Here is a 23202-nt window from a genome sequence, read left to right on the forward strand (position 1 = left end):
TTATTTTTTAATTTAGTGAAAAGTCAGTTTGCATCTCTCTCTATACTTCAGGGATCACATTTTCCAGATTATTATTGCCTTTAAAGACGAGAGCAATTAGAATATACTACTGAGCCCATATCCTCACTAAGTCTCCTGAGAAGTAAATTAGAGAATTTCACAACCGCCTCCATGATATTTTGGATTAAGATAGAAGTAGACTTAATATTTCTGGTGTTTTAACTGGGAAAACCACTGGATAAATTTTATTACTCATAAACTCAGCATGGCTGGCGACAAGAGGATGATTAGGAGTGCCAAGACTGTTTTTCCATACTCTACTCATTTGATAGGGTTGTGTGGCCTTAGTTTCACACATCATAACTATTACGAGTATCAACAAAGCAGGAAACTCCAATCTTGTTCTGCCAGCCCTATTTACTCAAATATCAATTCTCCTCCATCAACAGGCACATTTTTATTTTTATTTTTACCAAAGCTGAGTACAACGAAAACTCTTCTCTCCTTTTGCCACTCGCTTTATATACATCTCTTTTCGTCTTATTACGACTGACTTTAGCTGGAGACTGTGCAATGCAGAGCCAGCACCAGGGATCAGGAAAATGCCAGTGTGTCAGAGATGGGTGGCTTTCACTAAGCCCATTTCCCAGACTCCTTTACAGTTAGACATGTCATACACACCCTTCCCTTTCCACCAACTTGATGCAGGTGGGTTTGATAACCTTGGAGGTCATGTTTTAAAAGATGATGAAGAAAAACAAACAAACAAACAAACAACAAGGAAAGTGATCAGAAAATAAGTTTCTATCAAAAAGCTGTGTGAACTTCATAAACTCAGCTCACCTACCTCACATCATTTAATATAAAAAAAACAAGGGGGGCTTCCCTGGTGGTGCAGTGGTTGAGAGTCCACCTGCCGTTGCAGGGGACACGGGTTCGTGCCCCGGTCCGGGAAGATCCCACATGCCGCGGAGCGGCTGGGCCCCCATGGTCACTGAGCCTCCGCATCCGGAGCCTGTGCTCCGCAACGGGAGAGACCACAACAGTGAGAGGCCCGCGTACCACACACAAAAAAAAGATGATGAAGACCTGAGACAGAAGAAAACTGAGTCTCTAAATTATCAACTGGAGGAAACCTGCCTGCCAATTAATGTGTCCAAGAAATGAAATGTCATGTTTGAGCCTTGATATTTTGGGAGATTTGATTGTTACACCAGCTAAAATTACTTTAACTAAGTAAGCAGAAAAAGAATCATTAGTATTCTGTTATCTCAGTGATATCCTCTTCATTTTGACGGTCTCTTTAGGGAACCTGTCTTTTCCTTTCTTAGTTATTTATATGAAATCTGCCCCCACCCTTGTCTGTCTATGATCAAGATTTACACACCTCTTCCAATAACCCCAAACTATTTCCTCTCTCAAAACCAACCTATTCCTACCTCATGTCTTCATGGACTTTTTTTTTTTTTTGGAAAAATAACTAACCCACTCAAGTGTTTAAATACCTAAATGTGATCGAAAACATTGTCCCTCAAGTGCTAACACCTTTACGTTTTTAAAGCTTCAACCCACTAATTCAAATTAATGACTAATATTAGAAACATAAATCAAGGGACCAACGTTTGGAAGCCATCCTAGTTTAGGAAGACTTTTGGTCCTTCCAATCCACATCTTATAATGTGTTTCCTATACAGTAATGTGCAAGGTGAGCCCTCAGCCTGGCAATCGGTTGGTGGCCCCAGGTTAGGGATTATATCCTCACCAGATCAATCATATCTTCACCACTGCCATCCTCCCATTTACTCACCACACCCCCTGACCAGTCATGAAATCTATATTTTCTAGAGATTTTGAAATTGCTATTCTTCCAGTACAACCATGAACTACCAACTTGTTTCCTCCTTCCTCAGATACCCTGATGACCCATGAAGCAGGAAGCCGGGGTGATTTCATTGAGGGATATGGATGGTTCTTCTGTCAATTTCCCAACTTACAAATCAGTTAGAAAATACTAACGCCTACATTAGAATAAACTAAAGTCTGTGACTTCATGGAGATTTACCAAATAACGCCCTGCCCTTAAGGGGGCAGGCAGATGAAAATCAGGCCCCACCCAGGGGCCCCTGAGACTTGTCTTACTAAAGTGTACTTGATTTATTAGAGAGATATTCAGTTGAGAAAGTCAGGTCCATTAACACAGTAGGTCAAAAGCATTCATGTGCTCTTCTGAAAGTCTGCCCACACAACTGCATACAGAGTGGCTATCATGTAGGCCATTTGTTCCACATAGACAGCTGTCTGGATAGCGCAGTCTGAACAAAACAGAATCTATAACCCTAGAAATGCCCAATGGCCTGTATTACTCTGTCTGAATGCCTATATGGGTCTAAAAACCTGGCAATTGGGTTGTTAAATGGATAACAGCTCAGGCTTCACTCTGTCCTTCTTAGAAAATACTTGGTCTCTTTCCCAGCAAGCTCGTGAAAGTACAGGGACTGAGAACACCTGCCAAAAAGCCTCATCTTATCAGGACCCCTAATATCTAATTCATTTGTATATGGCCCCCCAGTGCATTAGAGCAAATTGCTAAAAATGCCATAAAAAGAGTTATTGTAGGCTTATTGAAGTTCTGATAGGTGATTGATGCCTTAATTAGGCCTGTTAATAGGCTTCATAGTGGTATGTTGTAATAACTAAACAGTCATGTTGGGATTTAGGGTCACTATATTAGTTTGTTGACTGCCACTAAATGAGGTTTCCTTTTCATAACCTAATTATAATTTTATAGCTAACTCATAAACTTAACTCCGCTCAAATACTATTTAAAAAGCTCAGAGAGGTGCTTATTTACCAAGCTCTGAGCCACTAAGCTCTAAGCCGTAAAAATTGAACTGCAGCTATTACAATTCTCAGCCTTGGTAATAACTCCCCTCTAAATAATGCTCTACATTTCATAAAAAAAAGAAAAGGTAAATTACATTAGACAAAAGAGAAAGTTATAAGTATGCATATAGTAATATAAAATTACATTCATTATTTCTATCAATTAAAAGAGAAAAATTGATAAGTGCTTTCAATTCTCAATGTTACTATGAGGTTAAGCTTAATTCCAATAAGTAGTAAGAGATACCAAAAATATATTTGGTTTCAAAGGCTGTATAAGAAAAACAAAATGCTTAATAATTGAAATTTAATATGGGAGAAACTTCTCTCTTTTTTTAACCTATGCTTATTTTATTATCTTATTTAATTCTGTATTTGACCTACATAGACTTCAACATTTATTACATTATTAACAAAAAGAAACATTTTCTGCATATAAAAGAAAAGGAGCCTGCTTAAATTCTGATCCCTGAATATTATACTTAAATATTCTGATTTTATTTTATCTTACTCCTAAAAGATGCTTTCAATGTGACCTTCCATATGTTACGTCACTTGTACCAAACAGTATCAGTGGACAGGTAGGGATGAGAGACAAGGAAATCCATGCTTATTTGTGTCCAAGGGCAAATCACTTGTAGACCCAGATGCCTTGATTCTGTGCATTAAACTTTTTTGAAATGAATCCTCATAGTATATTGATGAAGTGAGTGAGCTAAATAGGAAGATATAATTTAAAATGAAGTTTTACAAATATGGTCCCTCTGCTATAACAATGGAAGTAAGATGAAAATCAGGCCCCACCCAGGGATCCCTGAGACCTAAGGTCAGTTTGGTAGTGGAATTCCTGGTACTTGTGGAGAACATGGATGCAACTGGAAGACAGCATTCAGTGGTGTGATACAGAAGCCGTGCTAACTTCAAATGGAGATGCTGAATCCAAACCAGAGAGCTTAGCGGTCCAGAAAAAAGTTGGAGATAGGGAGGTGGGTAAGGCAGGTTAGAAAACCAAGAGAAAGACGTTTCAGAGTAAGTGAATGATGGATGAGAAGGCTCATGAAATAGTACTCCTAAGTTTACAGTAGAGTTCTACATGCCCCCAACACATGCCTGCAACCAGATGGTACAAGAAGAATCTTCAGACCAGGCTGGTGTTTCAGGATTGATGATTAGGATACCTCATAACCAGGATGTGCATAAGAAAGTCCCAAGTTGGCGATTAGAGAGGATAGCCACTTGGTCTGATAATTTGACAAAATATACGCTCAGTCTCCGTGTGTAGTACACTATTGTTTGCATACATTATGCTCATTTTTATCCGTGTTTAATTTAAATCTTTCTGTGTCTAGATATTACAAAAATCTTGTGAACAACCTTGTTTTGGAGAATGACTGCTTAAGAGCTATTCATTTTCAAAATACGATGATGAATTAATGTGTTCGTTCATTCTTCAACAAAGATTTCTGAGCACTGTGTACCAAGCCTGGTAAAACACACATGATAGCGTAGTAGAGATGCTGCAATTAAATCCTGAATCCAGCACTTACTTGATGAATGACCTCAGACAATTCTGAACCATTTGGGACCTTAGTTTCCTCATCTTTAAGATAGGAAGAATATTAACTTCACAGGGTTGAATTGAGTATTTGTTAAAAGAAAAAGAAAATGAGCTGACTGGAACACAGCCTGGTACAGTGTAAATAATTTGGGGATCATTATTATTATGAAAGAAAATAAGCCCTATTTCTTGCCCTCAAAGAAAATAGAGTTTAACGTGAAACAAAATAAGTTATATAATAGAGGCACAAAAACGTTTTGGGGAGTGTGATGTACATAAGTGGTAGTAGATGACATACTAGCTGGTTCAAATTAGTATGAATTCTAATGAACCATTCTCCCTCTCAAGTCAGTCATTGAGATGATAGGCAATGGCCTTGACTTCTATCCCAGCCCAAAGACCTGTGCCAGTGAAAGCATCAAGAATAACACATTAGAGAGGCAGTGAAGTTTAACTTCTAAACCTGGATTCTGATTCAGCAAGCAGATGGTATAGTGGAACGGACATGAACTCAGATATAGATTTCAGTTCTGGTTCTAAAACTATTGCCTGGTCAACCCAGAAAAATTTGATAAACTTTCTATACCTTCTTGCTCAACTTTTTCTGGATATTAGCTATTCCCTACAAGATTTATTAACCTATTAGAGATGGTCAGAAAATGGTAGCTGCTATATCTCATCATTATTTAATATAAAAATATACATGACAAATATGAAATTTAAACATTTCATTTCTTTGTTTATAGCCTTCAATATGTTTTGAAGGCCTTTAAGACAAAATCTCAATCCCTAAGCATAGTCTTTAACACCCCTTCTAGACCTCATCTCTCCTCATCTGCAGACTACTTTTATCACTCCCCGCCCCCCGCCACCACCCCGAGCCCTTGCCCCATATTCTGCCATTTTGTCACCAAACTTGAAAATCAATACTGGAAAGAGGCAAGTGCTGGTAGAAAGGAAAGTTGCTTTTAATCAGAATGCCAGCCATCTGGGGAGATGGTGAACTTAGTGTCCCCAAAAACCGCTTCTGAAGATTCTGCTCGGCCATGAAAGATTTTAAAGGGAAAAAGGGAAGTCATCTCAGTTAATCACTGAGGTGGGGGTCAGAGTCTTCATCATCCCCCACTGTGTGCAGGCTTGTCAACTCCTTGTGATGTTTCTTTCATGTTATCTTGTTCACACAGTTTGTGAGATTACTGAAAGGGAAGCTAGGGAAGAGATATGGTCATCTATTAATTACTTATTCTTCATTTCTACTTCTTTGATCTATGGAAGGAACCAACAGCTTAGACAAGGTATTGTGTGATCAAAAGATTTGAAAGGTGTGCTAGGGCCGGAGATGTGTAGAGCATGGGGGTGCGTGGTTTAAGCTTAGTGACAAGACAAAAGGGGCCTCCTGCAGAGAGCTCTTTCCTGCAAAGAGCTCTTTCCTGACAAAAGCTGCTTACAATTTCTCTGTGACTTTGCTCACATGTTGTTTTCTCTGACAGGAAGGTCCTCTTGCCCCCAAAGACTCATTATTCACGATTTATCTCTCTCAAGAAACTTTCACTCTCCCATCTCCACACAAAATGAAGTGAGTTCCCTTCTTCACTTCAAAGTATTCATGAGCACATATGTCTTGGTGTTTTATTGCAGTTGTTTCTGTACTTTTCTCTTTCCTTGACTTGAATTCCTTCAGATAAAAGACTGCCTTTCAAGAAACCTAGCACCAAACTGGCCACATAGAAGTTGCTCAATAAATGTTTGTGGAATGAATGAATCAGTGTCTTTGGAAAGTGTAAAATATGATTAGGCGAAATCAGGTTATGAACTTAAAAGTCCCCTCAAGGTGCTCAAGGAATTTGACAAGAAGACCCTCCCCTCCTGAGAAGGCTCTTATAGTTTTGGAAGTTTTTGCACTCAGAAATATCTGGCTAAAAATCCCAGTTAAAGTAAATGCATCTTTGGCTTTGGGGAACAGAGAGGGCTCTGAGGTAGGAGGTGTGTGTCTATCACCACCAATTAATTTTTACTTAGGTACTCTGAGCATTGGGCTTAATAAATTCTTACTTTTTGCAGACGCTTTTATTGTCAGGGCGATTTTAGCTTAACCCCAGTGAGATCTTTTTTAAATATAAATCTACTTCATAATACATCTAAGGACTTCTGATTCCAGATGTTTTTTTGAACTGGCATCCTCTGGGAAAATTAAATTTAATATGTAGGCAATAGCCTGATTAATTAAACTTAGGGAAAAAAACATAGTTTCTCTCTCTTCCTCTCTTTACTTCTGGCCAAAATAATTCAGTGCTTTTCGTTGGAATTTCCCACACAATTGCTTCTCCTCCATTTTATCTGATGGAGGAAGCCTGACCACTGACAGTTATTACCTGACCCATTTTCTTCATGGTCAGTGATCTTTTGGTTGAGAACAAGAATTCACTCAAATTAACTCTAGCAAAAAAGGAGGAATTGTTTATAAGAAAGAAAGGGCAATAAGTATAGTCAGACTCTCAAAAGACTCGATTTGGGACCTGGAAAACAAGAAACAAAGGTGTTTCTCTCTTCGTCTTTTAAGAATGTATCATGTATTTCTGTCTTTATCTGAGAATTTATTAATTCTTTTCTCAGCCAAATGCTTTTTTCCTGCCTTTCCATATAAGTAGCAGAATGCGGTTGCTTCACAACTTGTCAGTTTATGTATCTTCTCAGTTTGAATATCTAAAGAAACTAATTACGTATCATCTTTCAATCCTAGTTTCAAATGCTTGGGAGAAAGAAACTAATTAGCCCAAATGGGTCAGTGGTCTACCTCAGTCTGCTGTAATGACAGGATGGCCATGGTCATGGGGGACCCTACACACGGCAGGGTTAATCCTAGTCAGGTCTGGAGGCACATTACTCACATTTATCAGGGTAGATCCAGGTGGAGCAGCTGCCTACCACAAAGAACAGTATTTCTATACGACATAAATTGGCAGTATGTATTCTGTAATTACCCTGTATCAGTATACGTTCACCACAGTGAATCAAGTGCAGGGAACGAGAATCACAGACTGTCTGTATGACTTAGCCCTGAAAATTAGAGATAAGATTCTCTTCCTTTTCTTGGCCAGTGCTTTAGACTAACCCACTATGTCCTAATAAAGGACAGTTTTCTAACCAACAATCAAATATCTACAAAACAAGACGTAGTCTCAGTACTCCTTGAATTTTCCATTTGAACAAACATTCTAGAACTCTCCTCAAGAGAGTCTCTGTCTTTTTTTTCCTTAAAGTAACTTTTATTTATCTCTAGCAATGTGCGTTTTACTTGTAATCTATGCATTTAATTTTCATAAAAATCTGGGTTATGTATAATTTTATTTCATACTATTTTATATATAAGAAAACAAAAGCACAAAAAGGTTAAGTAATTTATGCAAATCATACAGTTAGTAAAGGACAAGGGGGTTGGTGAGGGGCTAAAATTAAAAATTGAGGCTGGCGTTGGAGCCCAAACTAGCACTGGTGGGTATCTTCATCTGTCTTTATTAGTCATCTTCAACTTCCAGCTAATTCAATAAGTAAAGTGTCTATGATAGAATTCTCTCTAATTGATCTCTTTTAACCAGTTCACTAAGTCAAATGTGCTTTTCATGTCTTAGCAAAACAGAGTGACTAACGTATCTGTGTTTTTCTGCCTACTATTCGATACATTCCTCTTTATGTCTGTTTGAACTCACAATTATGTAATTTCATTAACTAGGGTATAGACTGATTAAGTAAAGTAATTAAAATAGTTATTTCTATAAAAAAGAAGACATATTTTGCAAGAACTTAAGAAAGATGAACTTCTTATAATAATAGTATTTTAAAATAGGCTTAGAAAAGATAATATAAAAATTAGGAAAAATGTTAATTCCACAGAATAACATGGTTAAGAGTAATTAACAAAAATCTTTAAATTCTTGCTACATTTTAAATATTTTATAACTGAGAAATGTATATGGTGTACTATTGACATAACTATGCAAAAAAGCTGTGAATTTCAATCCATCGTGAAACGTTTCGAGCCTATATCAGAATTGTCAAATACACATGCAAAGAAAACATTTGAAGGAAGCATATGTCTATTTTTCAATTCTATCTCTTTATTTTATTTTTTCATGGAAAACCATTTATTGAGCACTAACAATTTGCCTCATGTACATTATATATTTTATTGTTTAAATGTATTATTTATTTATTTATTTATTTATTTTGCGGTGCGTGGGCCTCTCACTGCTGTGGCCTCTCTCGCCGCGGAGCACAGGCTCTGGACGCGCAGGCTCAGCGGCCATGGCTCACGGGCCCAGCCGCTCCGCGGCACGTGGGATCCTCCCGGACCGGGGCACGAACCCGCGCCCCCTGCATCGGCAGGCGGACCCCCAACCACTGCGGCACCAGGGAAGCCCTAAACGTATTTTTTAAAGTGTACAATTCACTGGACGTCAATTGTCAGTATTCACCACTAAGTCCAAAATATTTTTAACATCCCCAAATGAAATCCTTTACTCATTCACAGTCACTTGCCTTTTCTACCTCACCTAATCCCTAGCAACCACTAATCTAGTTATTTTGTCTCTATAGATTTGTCTATTCTGGACATATAAATGAAATTATACAATATATAGCCTTTGGTGTCTGACTTCATTAGGTTATAATATTTGCAAGGTTCATCCATGTTGTTACATGTGTCAGTACTTTACTGACTTATATGGTCATTATATGGTTATATCACATTTATTTATCCATTCACCAGTTGTTGGACATTGAATATGTTTCCACTTTTTTTTCTTTTGCTGTGATGAATGAGGCTGCTCTGAACATTTATGTACAAGATTGTGTGTGAATATACGTTCCCCTTATGTTGAGTGTGTGCATGGGAGAGAAATTGCTGGGTCATGTGGAATGATGGTTAGTTTCATGTGTCTCATTGACTAGACTATAATATCCAATTATTCAATCAAATATTAATACAGGTATTACTGTGGAGGTATTTTGTAGATCTGGTTAGTATCTATAATCAAATGACTTAAGGTACAGGAGATTATCCATGCTAATGTGAGTAGGTCTCATTCAATCAAGCCATAGGAGAAAAATTGAGGTTTCTGTAAAAAGAAGAAATTCTGCTGCAAATCAGGAAGATCAGCCCCTCCTTGAGAGTTTACTGCCTGCCAGATTGGCCTATTAGTTTGGGATTTGGCAGCATCCACAATCATGAAGCCAACTTCTTGAAGTAAATAAACCAAACATATATCAACATGTTTGTGTTTCTCTGGAGAGTACTGACTTATTCAGACTTTGGTACTGAGAGTTGTTTTGAGGCACAAACTTTTTGTTTTTAGTTGAAGTATGGTTGATTTACAATGTTGTGTTAATTTCTGCTGCGCAGCAAAGTGACTCAGTTATACATATATATATATTTTTCATATTCTTTTCCATTATGGTTTATCCCAAGATATTGGATATAGTTCCCTGTGCTATACAGGAGGACTTTGTTGTTTTTCCATTCTATATATAATAGTTTACAACTGCTAATCCCAAACTCCCAATCCTTCCCTCCCCTACCTGCCCTCGCCCTTGGCAACCACAGGTCTGTTCTCTGTTGGTCTGTTTTGAGGAACAGAATATTAAGGACAAGTTTTATGCATTGGTTCTGTTTTTTTGGAGTTGATTCTCTAATCTGATTAAATTTCAAGGCACTGATGACTATTTCCAGTGATAAAGAGAGCACTAGTAGTCCACGTGGCAGTGGAGATGTGCAGAATGACACCATTTCCCACTTCTAATCAAGCACTTATAAAAGATAAGTTTCTGGGTGACCATGTATTTTATACTTTAGGGCATTTCTGTAAAACTAATGAGTATAATGATATTGGCTGGTTGCTCCTAACTTCTGGAGAAAGTAGGAGATATAAGATGCTTAGGACTTCACATTCCCAGCTTAAGCTTTGCATAAATGACTGGAAATTTTCTGTCTACCCTGAAAGAATCCATTAAGTCCCACAGCTATAGGGCTGATATTTCTGAAAATCAAACCCAGACTCATTGTATAATTGGTTGAATCACAACACAAATTGAACTCTTAACCTCTCAAGGAGATTCTGTTAAAGTGAAGGCATTAGTTGGGAAAAAGATGGGATCTTGAAAATTAGAATAAGGACATGTGGTCATATCCCCTTGAAACTGGGGACATCAACCCCCTGAATTCCACTGTCTTTTTTGGCTGTAGTCTGGCACACCTTTCTGAGGAGTTCAGCCTCTTCCTGAGGAGTTTAAACCAACTTTGCCTGAAGAAGCCATAATGACCCCTCTTTATTTTTCAAGACCTAAAGCTGGACTCATGTCCCAACAAACCCAGAAGGGTAAGGTCAGTTGTGAATTACAGAGAGATGATCTATACATCCAAAGAGCCATACAATCAATTTTTCCAAAGTATATGAACAGAAATCTGGGAAATATGTGTAGAAATTAATGTTAAGGGTGCAGAATAATAGTGGTGGAGAAAAAAAAAAAGTTGCATTAGGCCAAATTAATTCATATTGGACCACTAAGCAGAGAATCTGGATTCAGTGTTGCAACTCAAGAGGTTAGAAAGTGCTCTAGCATGGGTGAAACACGCACCAAGATGTGGTCTACACTAAAAGAAGCTGAAATGCCAAAACAGTCTTGGTATACCATAGAAAAGGGGTCCAAAGGCTTAGGGAGATTAAAACGGTAAAATGGATTTATCATGTAAGACCTGGTCACTAACGTTGGTTGGGTCCAGAAGACACACCTTTCACTATGACTCTGAAAAATAAATTTGTAAAGGGTGTCCCAGCTTTCTTGAACATCTTTGTGGTTGTTCTTTTCTGTAGGCCAGAAACTAAAGTGGAAACTGTTGCCACTGAACTGGGATTGTTAAATGCAGGAGGGGAATAAACGTATACCAGGATGGCAGGAGCCAGTGGCCACACTTAATTGCCCAAGACAAGGCAGGCATGGTTGCCTTAATAGACAGAAGGTCAAAGCAGTAATTAAAACAGTGTGACTCACAGAGACCTAAGACACTGGCCAGTTGATCATGGTGTTCCTAGAAGAGAATTAAATGTACAGTCTACTAAATTCTTACTTGATCTTTATAAGCAGAAGACTTCTGGGTCAAGTGAACAGAAGTTCAACTTGACACCGAAATAAAGAGTCATGAACTCTCAATGATTTCCTAGATTGGATCCAGTTTACAGACCTAGACCCCTTGAGTAAAGGAAAGGTTGGACCTGCGTACAGAAGGATCTTATTTCCTTAAAATTGATAATTTATTATACAGAGTGTACTAATAATCTTCCTCTGGGCATTTTCCAAAAGGGACCTACAGCCTTTTACTAGGATTACTATTCATGGGCAAAAATAAATTGTCAGACTTGGGATCGCCAGACACTAGCTTTGAACTAACACTTATTCCGAGAAGACTATCAGTGCAGAGGTTCGTGGAGGTCAGGTGATCAATGGAGTTTTAGCTTATGTTTGCCTTATGGTGGGTCCACTGGGTCCCTGAACTCATTCTCTAGTTATTTTCACAGTCACAGTATGGATACTTGACATAGATGTACTCAGCAACTGGCAGAATCCACTTACATTTGAAATAATTATTGACAGGTAAGAACTTACTATTGCCATTTTGTTAATTGTTTTTTGACTGTTTTGTAATTCCTTTGTTCCCTTCTTTCTCTTTTACTGTTTTCCTTTGTGGATTGATGACTTTTGGAGTGGTATGCTTTGATTCCTTTCTCTTTATCTTTTGTGTATCTACTATAGATTTTTGCTTTGTGGTTATAAGGCTTATAGAAAATATCTTATACTCATAACAATATATTTTAAGCTGATAACAACTTAGCTTCAATTGCATACAAAACCTTTTTGCTTTCCCACCCAACATTTTGTTTTTGATATCACAACTTATATTTTTATATTGTGTAACCATTAATAAAATATTATATTTATAGTTATTTTTAATCCTTTTGTCTTTTAGCCTTTATACTAGAGTTAAAAGTGATTTACACACCACCATTACATAATTCTGAATTTGGCTATATATGTACCTTTACCAGCGAATATTATACTTTTATATATTTACATGTTCCTAATTAGCATGCAATTGTAAGCTTTTTGTAGGTATTCTTTTTCATTTTTAGGCCTTTTTCTCTTCAGTTCCTTTTTCTTAGAATTTTTATCATTAATTGATATTGGAGTTTTGAAGTGTTTTCCTCTGTTAATTAACATAATTATAAGATTTTTCTTCTCTAGCTATTTGATATGGTGGATTTATTGTTTGTTTTTCATATGTTCAACTAGCCTTGAAAACCTGAAATAATTTCACTTGGTCATGGTATTTATTTTTTTTGAATATTTTGGATTTTGCTTGCTAATATATTGTTGAGATATCTTGTATCTAGATTCATGGTAGTTATTGGTCTGTAGTCTATTTGTTGGGGGGCTGCCTTCATTTACATTTGGTATCAGGAGAATACTAGTTTTATAAAATGAATTGGACAATGTTCCTTTATCTTCTTTTCTGTAAAAGATTATGTAAAATTTGGTTAATTCTTCTTTACATATTTGGTATAATTTTCAAGTGAAATCATATGTGATTGGAAATTTATGTTTTGGGAGATTTTAAATCATTAATTTAATTTATTTTATGGTTATAGAGCCCTTCAGGTTGTACATTTAATTTTATTTGAGTTTTGGTAGTTTGTGGTTTTTGACGAATAGATCCATTTCTTCTAAGTTGTCAGATTTATGAGTGCTAAGTTGTCTCAAGCTGTCTTTAAAGGCTGTAGGATCTCTAGTGATATCCTCTATTTCATTTCTGATAATGGCAATTTTTGTCTCTTCTCCTTTTATATTGTCAGTCTTGTTGGAGATGTCTTTTTCCCGGTTTTCAAGACTGCAGGATGGTGCTTGGAAATGTACACGGGATTAGCACAATATTCTTTTTTTTTTTTTTGTGGTACGCAGCCCTCTCACTGCTGTGGCCTTTCCCGCCACGGAGCACAGGCTCCGGACGCTCAGGCTCAGAGGCCATGGCTCACAGCATCAGCCGCTCCGCGGCATGTGGGATCCTCCCGGACAGGGGTATGAACCTGTGTCCCCTGCATCGGCAGGTGGGCTCCCAACCACTGCGCCACCAGGGAAGCCTATAGCACAATATTCTTGTTTCCTCATTTTTCCCATAAATGTTTTGTATCCTTAGAGAACAAGCAGATAAATTGCATAGTATCTTGGAGCAAAGAATGGAAACACGGTCTTAGCCTCTGCTAAGTGATGGGAGCATTCAAGGATGCTAATGAGACTGTAGTTAAGAATTTGACAGTATTTGTCCAGACTACATAGAAGGGTGGGTAACTCTAAAAACAAAAGAAAAAGAAAGGAAAGAGAAAGAGGAAGAAGAGTTAATGTGTCTGTCACATCAAGTATCATTTTGGGTGTAGTTCACTGGAGTAACTCAGATAGGAATCAGATTGCTAGAGGTCCAGGTGGACATAGGTTGCAAAGAAGTACAGGCAGCAGATTCAAGTTGATCCAAAAGTTAGAAATGAGAGCAAGAAGAGAATAATAGAGTAGAGGGGTTACTTATAAGAAAGTGGTGAATTTTTTTTCAGTACAGTAAAATGTGTGCATATATTCAGAAAATTAAAGGGAATGACAAATTTCCAATGACAGATAATTAAGAGAACTACATATATTTTTGCTTAAAAAGTGGTTTCAGACATCTGTTTATACACTCTTTAATTCAGCTGGTTTTAAATGCTAACATCAAATAAGTGAAATCAAAATCAATGTATTTATTTTATCAACCTTTTGAAAATTTTACATGTACAGCTTTGGCAAATGTAACTCCAAACATCCCAACAAGAGCATCATGCTAATGCGGGGACTATTTCCAAGCAGTGTCCTACAATAGCAGTCTGGAAAACTGGGAAACAAGATTCTGTAGTCACAATGAGGATAATGTTGTTGTCAAAGAGAATAAAAGCAAATGATGTACAGGTGGCTTTAGGTCAGACAACCATGTGCTTGCATCTGGGAAGTATTCCAAAGGACAGGTCCTACAAAGAAACATAGCTTTGGCAATGGACAGGGTAGATAATCAGGCAAGCTCTGTGATTCTAGACTGCTTAAAATTTAAAACAACTCAAACGAAGAAACTACTGCAATAATAAAGCCATAATTATTAGCATTTAAAAAGAAAACATTAAAATTAAACTCAATGTACTGTATCCATTCTCTTTAAAAATGGGACACACTGTTTTTATTATACTCAGAGTAAAAAGTCATCCCCAGTATAATAAAAGCAAAGTTATACTGGAAATCTGGAGGTCAGTTGAGGTGTGGTAAAGTCATCTTACTTCAATATTTTGATATATTTAAAAAACATGGCTATTTGTTGCCTAAAAATGTACTCAGAACATTTGGAGAAAGTAATCATATCTAGATTTCTTGGGATGCATTCTTTCTGTGTTAGTCAGCTCAGGCTGCCATAAGAAAATACCACTGACTAGGTGGCTTACACAACAGATATTTACTTCTCACAGTTCTGGAGGCTGGAAGTCCAAGAACAAGGTGCTGTCCAAATAGGTTCCTGGTGAGAGCTCTTTTCCTGGCTTGCAGGTGGCCTCCTTCTCACTGTGTCCTCACATGGCAGAGAGAGAGAGAGAGAAAGAGATTTTTCTTAGAAGGTCACCAATCCTATCGGATTAAAGTCCCACCCTTATGATTTTATTTAACTTTAATTACTTCCTAAAACCCCTATCTCCAAATACAGTCATATTGGGTGTTAGATCATTGATATACAAATTTGGGGGCGGGGGACACAATTCAGTCTGCTGTACATTCTAATGGTTTATTTGAGTAAAAGTCTTTAGCATGGCCTGGTATGCATGGGGCCTGGGGCCTGGGGCTTGGGCTATGTCTCTAATATTTCTGTTCACTCTGTTTAAGCATCCTGACTTCTTAATGTTTCTCAAAATGCTAAATATATTTTCCCCTCTGCCTGCTCACACACTACTTTCTGTGCTTAGCTCATACCCTTCAATCAGATCTCTGCTCAAAAATTGCCGCCTTATTTATTTTTTTAGGTACTTATTGTTTACTTTTATCACTGAACATTGTTTTGTTCACTGTTTATTGTTTTGTTCACTGTTTATTGTACAGTAAGTACTAAATAAATGCTTGTTGAATGAATAAATCCTGAATCAAATCCAGAAGAAAAGCATTTGGGAAACAACTCTATTTTGCTTGCATGCCAAGGAAGACCTGAATGTCTAACCTTCTTCTTGGTTGTTCATATGTAAAAGTCTTATGGACTGAGAGAAGCCTCGTGAGAGAAAGTAAGCCATCTCTCTCTCTCTGGCCCTCCCAGTCCAGTACCCATTCATAAATATACATATCTAAGTCTCCTTTGATATCCAATGTAATCAATAATTCACGAGAGTACAATTCTTACTCATTCATATCTCCAGTTTGGGACATGCTTTCCCAAAAATATTAAGGGATGTCATTATAGAGGAGTCTTTCAAAGGGAGCATCAACAATTACAGTCTCATCTCAGGAAATACAAAGTTCATTTACCAAACAGCTAAAAAAAGAAACATTCAATGATCTTGGTTGGAAAAAGCAAAGTTGACTGTTGTTAGTTTAAGTAAGGAATAATATTCTGGAAACCTGTTAGTGAAAGTGAATCCACTGATGACCCACCCTAACCCCTTTGGAATGTGTCAACTTTCTTGGTGACAGCAAGGAGCAGTAAGAACAATCAACGTAGCAGGTTGACATATTTATAGAAACCCCAGATAATTACACAAATCACTGCCCTAGAGGAATGGCTCCATCTTCACCTAGTTCTAGCATTCTTTCCTGTGCTGCAGTCGTCAGGTATAACACGAGGTCATAGAAATAGTTGACACTACCCTATTTATGTTATCAGAATACAATAACTGTTCTTTTCTGTTTTTTGTCACCATGCCGCGTGGCATTCAGGATCTTAATTCTTTCACCAGGTATCGAAACTATGGCCCCTGCAGTGGAAGCGCAGAGTCTTAACAATTGTACCTCCAGGGAAGTCCTGCAATAACCATTCTTAATTATCAAACTCAGCATATTTTCTTTGATTTATAATCAGACGCTCATTCTCCTTTCATTTCTTGCTTACCCATTTCTCAAAAACAAAACAAAACAAAACAAAAAACCTTTCACAATTCTCTAGACTTCCCTTGGACGTGTATGGGCAACTCAACCCAAACATGCTGGTTATTTCAGTTGCATGTGGCATATCTTCTAACAATATATTTGGCATGGAGAGGCAGTTATAAAAATGCACACTTAGAGCATCCTTTTCTAGTTTGGCCAAGTTTGAACCCCATTTGAACACAAATGAGCCACCTTGTTTATCTCACATCTGTCAGTCAACTATATAAACTCATTTCTTTTCTTACTAGCCAAAGTAATTTCAACACAGCATTTAAAATCACCCAAAAACTTATGTACATATGACCATCTTGTGTAATGTTCCTAAATTTCAAATAAGTGACATTAACTTTTTAACTTATAAGTTGACATTTATGTTTCACTAAGAATTACCATCAATTTTTACATAATACATTTTTTTTTTACATAATACTATCCTCTCTTTAATGATAGGGGGACTAAGCACAGAGAGATTAAGTACCTTGGCCAGGGTCTCAAAGCTGGTTGGGGGTAGAGTCAGTATTTGAACCAGATCATACAACCCCAGAAATTCTCTTTTCATCATTATGCCTTTCTGCCTTTCAGTGAAGGCACTGATTGATCGAACAATTTGTCCAATACGTTTTCTTATGCACTTTATTTGATCTTATGAAAGACTTTACAGAATGCATGGGAGATAGCGAAAACAGACTTGGGAATAACAGGAACCTAAAATATTCCAGAAGTTTATAAAATTAAGGAAAGGCATAGCCAGGAAGTCACCACTTTGGTGACTTCAATGTTAATCCCAATATATTGTAACCTTTTTTCATTCTCAAAATTGTCCTAGTTTGAATGTTAAATTATATTATCAATGTTGTAATGAGACATCATGCTATTGAACTATTCATTAACTGGGCAAGTTTTACAAGATGAAATATCTATACACGGGTAAGGAGTGCAGGTAACAACAGTGAGATCATTCATAATATCTAACTGACATGTTAAACCAAGTGTGAGCATAACTTAAGAATCTGCTCATTCTTTCTTCTGTTTATCCCTTTGGGGAGAAATAGACGGGAGAAACCCTTGGAAATTGAAGGTGAAATTTCACCCGAGACTCCCTGGGGAGAAATTTAGACCCAGTACATCTCCTAGAGTATGAGGGATAAAATGTGTTAACAGAGAAAGGTTTAAATCCATTTCAAATGAACTAGAAAATTTAATGCAGGGAATCACATGAAGCCTGAAAATGCCCCAGAAAATTGAATAAATAAGAAGAGATTTACAAATGGCCTTTGCAGTTGTCAAAAACCTGATCTGAAGAAATTGTTTTCTCATCTATATATATGCACATAAAATTATTTCAATAGATGAAGTGGTCCGCAATGTCAGACCAAGCCAAGGAAGTATTTTCTGTGATGCTCCCACACAAATACAAGGAGAGGTAACAGAAGGCCAACTGGCTGCAGCTTCCTTTTCTGAGCTTAGGTTCAGAATGAAAGAGCTGCTTCCTCAAATCTGTGCCAGGAAACTTCTGTTATTATTTTTAGTTTCATTGTTGTTGTCATTCCAAAAAGAGTGGTAATTTGAGTTCTGTAGATCTTTGATAATGAAATACCCATATGAATTGTCTGGGTTCACTGTGAAGAACTCTTTAGCCAGAAGTGAGGTAAAACTAAAGCAAATTAGTTTGACAACAGAAAAATATGTATAATGGAAAAGATCATTATTTCTCCTTTTCTCTTTCTAGTATTCAATTATTTAGGATTGTTATCTTTGGTGTTAAATTTGTGGGTTCTCCACCAAGGCAAGAGATTGTTCTGCATATAAAATAGAGAAAAAAAAATGGCCAGAGTCGTAGCTTTTTTAATGTTTTGAATATTCAGGTTTCACTTTACTAAATTAAATGCGAGCCAGTTTTCTAACAATTTATCTGAAATGCTGTGAGATTGCCTTGATACTGGAAGACAAAAATTATTGTATACCTAGATATATAATACGTATACTTACTGAAGTGTGAAATAGTACGGGTATGTGAATTATGGCAGCTTAGTATGTGAAAGGTCTTTCTTAAGGGTGTTATTCCATAATCTTGTGATTTTGGGGGGGATTGGGGGTGTATGAAAATATTATAACATAAATGCAGCAAACATCTCAAAACAATCTTGCCAGGAGACAAGGAGGGGAAGGGAGAGACAGAGACAGGGAGAAAGAAAAAGAGATAGAGATAGAGACAGAGACAGAGAGAGGAAAAAAGGCAAACAAATTCAACACTGAAGTCAAGGATTTTGAAAAGTAAATAATAGTAAAAGCACAAGGAGAGAGGAAGGATGGAATTAATAAAGGACAAGATAGAGAACACATTGGAAACAAATGTAGTATTAATATGTACATCCAAATGTGATTCATTTCAAAAACAATAAAATCTAGCCTAAAAAAAAAAAAAATCTAGCCTGATCAGGAAAAAATAAGGAAGGAAGCCTTAGACACAAAAGATTAGAGAGGAAATGGGAAAGAACCAAAGAGACAGAAGGAATTAAATGAATTAAATCATCACTTTCTTCAAATCAGTTTGAAAGCTGAATATAATAAATGAGGTTCTCGAAAATGCAAATTGCTAAAATGAACTCACGAACTGGCAGTAAACATTAGCAAACCAATTGCATGAGTGAAACTAAACATGTTCAAGAAGAAAACAGCATCCTCACCACTGCATCTCTAATCTCCTGTAAAAGTGCAAGAACCAGAGGTTATTACAGGTGAGTTTTATCAATATTTCAAGGAATTGATCATGCTGATGCTATTTAAACTTGTCCACAGCACTGAGAGCAAAGGAAAAGTTCAAAACTATTTTTAAAAATCAAATATATCCTTGATATCAAAACCAGACAAGTCGGTACAAAGAAAGAAAACTCATTTAAAAATATTGACTTAAAAATCTGAAATAAAATAGACTCCAGCAAAAAAAAATAAATTGGGAAATATAGAAAACTGAAGTTTGTTTCGAGAATAAAGACTCATTTAATACTAAAAAATATTTGCTTATAACATAGTATGAAACATATACTAGCATTAAAACATATACAACATAGTATACAATTACTATAAAACATAAATATACAAACACTTATATAACTACTATCAAAACATATGTGAAAGCTAGATTAATGGCCAGAAGATATATGATAAAATGTAAAATATATTTTTGATTAAAATCACCTAACTTTCAATAAAATTGTGATTGCTGGATACTTTTAGTGTAATGTTTAATAGTGGAACATGGAAAAAATTATAATTACATTCAGAAAACATAAAGGATGTGTATTACTCTCATGACTCTTAACATTATTCCAGAAATACTAGTCAAAGTAAATATACAAGAAAAACCTATATGTGCATAAAACACCTTTGTTAAGGCAGGAGCAAATTTATCCTTATTTAAAGATAATGAGAACATATAGCTGGTTATTCCACATATTTAAATTGAAAATCTATTAAAAACTCTAAATAAATTCATAGGGGAAGAGGACCTTCAAGATGGCAGAGGAGCAGGACATGGAGATCACCTTCCTCCCCACAAATACATCAAAATACATCTACATGTGGAACAACTCCTACAGAACATATACTGAACACTGGCAGAAGACCTCAGACTTCCCAAAAGGCAAGAAAATCCCCAGGTACTTTGCCGTGTGGCTGACAGGGTCTTGGTGTTCTGGCCAGGTGTCAGGACTGCATCTCAGAGGTGGAAGAGCTGAGCTCAGGACTTTGGACAACCAGAGACCTCCCGACCCCATGTAATATCAATTGGCAAGAGCTCTCCCAGAGATCTCTATCTCAACGTTAAGACCCAGCTCCACTCAATGACCAGCAAGCTCCAATGCTGGACACCCCATGTCAAACAACTAGCAAGAGAGGAAGACAACCCCACCCATTGGCAGAGAGGCTGCCTAAAATCATAATAAGTTCACAGAAACCCCAAAACACACCACCGGAGGTGGTCCTGCCCACCAGAAAGACAAGATCCAGACTTATCCACCAGAACACAGGTACCAGTCCCCTCCACCAGGAAGCCTACACAACCCACTGAACCAACCTTACCCACTGGGGGCAGACACCAAAAACAATGGGAACTACCAAAGGTCAGCCTGCAAAAAGGAGACCCCAAACACAGTAAGTTAAACAAAATGAGAAGACAGAGAAATACACAGCAGATGAAGGAGCAAAGTAAAAATCCACCAGACCCAACAAATGAAGAGGAAATAGGCAGTGTACCTGAAAAAGAATTCAGAGTAATGATAGTAAAGATGATCCAAAATCTTGGAAATAGAATTGAGAAAATACAAGAAACGTTTAAAATGGACCTAGAGGAAATAAAGAGCAAACAAACAATGATGCGCAACACAATACATGAAATTAAAAATTCTCTAGAAGAAATCAATAGCAGAGTAACTGAGGCAGAAGAATGGATAAGTGACCTGGAACACAAAATAGTGGAAATAATGACTGCAGAGCAGAATAAAGAAAAAAGAATGAAAAGAATTGAGGACAGTCTCAGAGACCTCCGGGACAACACTAAATGTACCAACATTCGAATTATAGGGGTCCCAGAAGAAGAAGAGAAAAAGAAAGCGACTGAGAAAATATTTAAAGAGATTATAGTTGAAAACTTCCCTAATATGAGAAAGGAAATAGTCAATCGAGCCCAGGAAGCACAGAGAGTCCCATACAGGATAAATCCAAGGAGAAAAAGTCCAAGACACATATTAATCAAACTATCAAAATTTAATTACAAAGAAAAAATATTAAAAGCAGCAAGGAAAAAACAAAAAATAACATACAAGGGAATCCCCATAAGGTTAACAGCTGATCTTTCAGCAGAAACTCTGCAAGCCAGAAGGGAGTGGCAGGAAATATTTAAAGTGATGAAAGGGAAAAACCTACAACCAAGTTTACTCTATCCAGCAAGGATCTCATTCAGATTTGACAGAGAAATTAAAACCTTTACAGACAAGCAAAAGCTAAGAGAATTCAGCACCACCAAAACAGCTTTACAACAAATGCTAAAGGAACTTCTCCAGGCAGGAAACACAAGAGGAAGAAAAGACCTATAATAACAAACCCAAAACAATTAAGAAAATGGGAATAGGAACATACATATCGATAATTACCTTAAATGTAAATGGATTAAATCCTCCAACCAAAAGACATAGACTGGCTGAAAGGATACAAAACCAAAACCCGTATATATGCTGTCTACAAAAGACCCACTTCAGACCAAGGGACACATACTGAAAAGTGAGGGGATGGAAGAAGATATTCCAGGCAAATGGAAACCAAAAGAAAGCTGGAGTAGCAATTCTCATATCAGACAAAATAGATTTTAAAACAAAGACTATTACAAGAGACAATGAAGGACATTACATAATGATCAAGGGGTCAATCCAAGAAGAAGATATAACAATTGTAAATATTTATGCACCCAACATAGGAGCACCTCAAAACATAAGGCAAATGCTAACAACAATAAAGGGGAAATCGACAATAACACAATCATAGTAGGGTACTTTAACACCCCACTGTAACCAATGGACAGACCAACCAAATTGAAAATAAATAAGGAAACACAAACTTCAAATGACACATTAAACAAGATGGACTTAATTGATATTTATAGGACATTCCATTCAAAAACAACAGAATACACTTTCTTCTGCAGTGCTCATCGAACATGTTCCAGGACAGATAATATCTTGGGTCACAAATCAAGCCTTGGTAAATTTAAGAAAATTGAAATTGCATCAAGTATCTTTTCTGACCAAAAAGCTCTGAAACTAGATATCAATTACAGGAGAAAAAACTGTGAAAAATATAAACACATGCAGCCTAAACAATATGCTACTAAATGGCCAAGAGATCACTGAAGAAATCGAAGAGGACATCAAAAAATACCTAGAAACAAATGACAATGAAAACACGACGACCCAGGACCTATGGGATGCAGCAAAAGCAGTTCTATGAAGGAAGTTTATAACAATACAATCCTGCCTCAAGAAACAAGAAACATCTCAAATAAACAGCCTAACCTTATACCTAAAGCAGTTAGAGAAAGAAGAACAAAAAGAACCCAAAGTTAACAAAAGGAAAGAAATCATAAAGAGCAGATCAGAAATAAATGAAAAAGAAATGAATGAAACAATAACAAAGATCAATAAAACTAAAAGCTGGTTCTTTGAGAAGATAAACAAAATTGATAAACCATTAGACAGACACATCAAGAAAAAAGGGGAACAGACTCAAATCAATAGAATTAGAAATGAAAAAGGAGAAGTAACAACTGACACTGCAGAAATACAGAGGATCATGAGAGATTACTACAAGCAACTCTATGCCAATAAAATGGACAACCTGGAAGAAATGGACAAATTCTTAGAAAAGCACAACTTTCTGAGACTGAACCAGGAAGAAATAGAGAATATAAACAGACCAATCACAAGCACTGAAATTGAAACTGTGATGAAAAATCTTCCATAAACAAAAGCCCA

The sequence above is a fragment of the Lagenorhynchus albirostris genome, chromosome 6, assembly GCF_949774975.1.
Source record: "Lagenorhynchus albirostris chromosome 6, mLagAlb1.1, whole genome shotgun sequence".
In the NCBI taxonomy this organism is placed as follows: Eukaryota; Metazoa; Chordata; class Mammalia; order Artiodactyla; family Delphinidae; genus Lagenorhynchus; species Lagenorhynchus albirostris.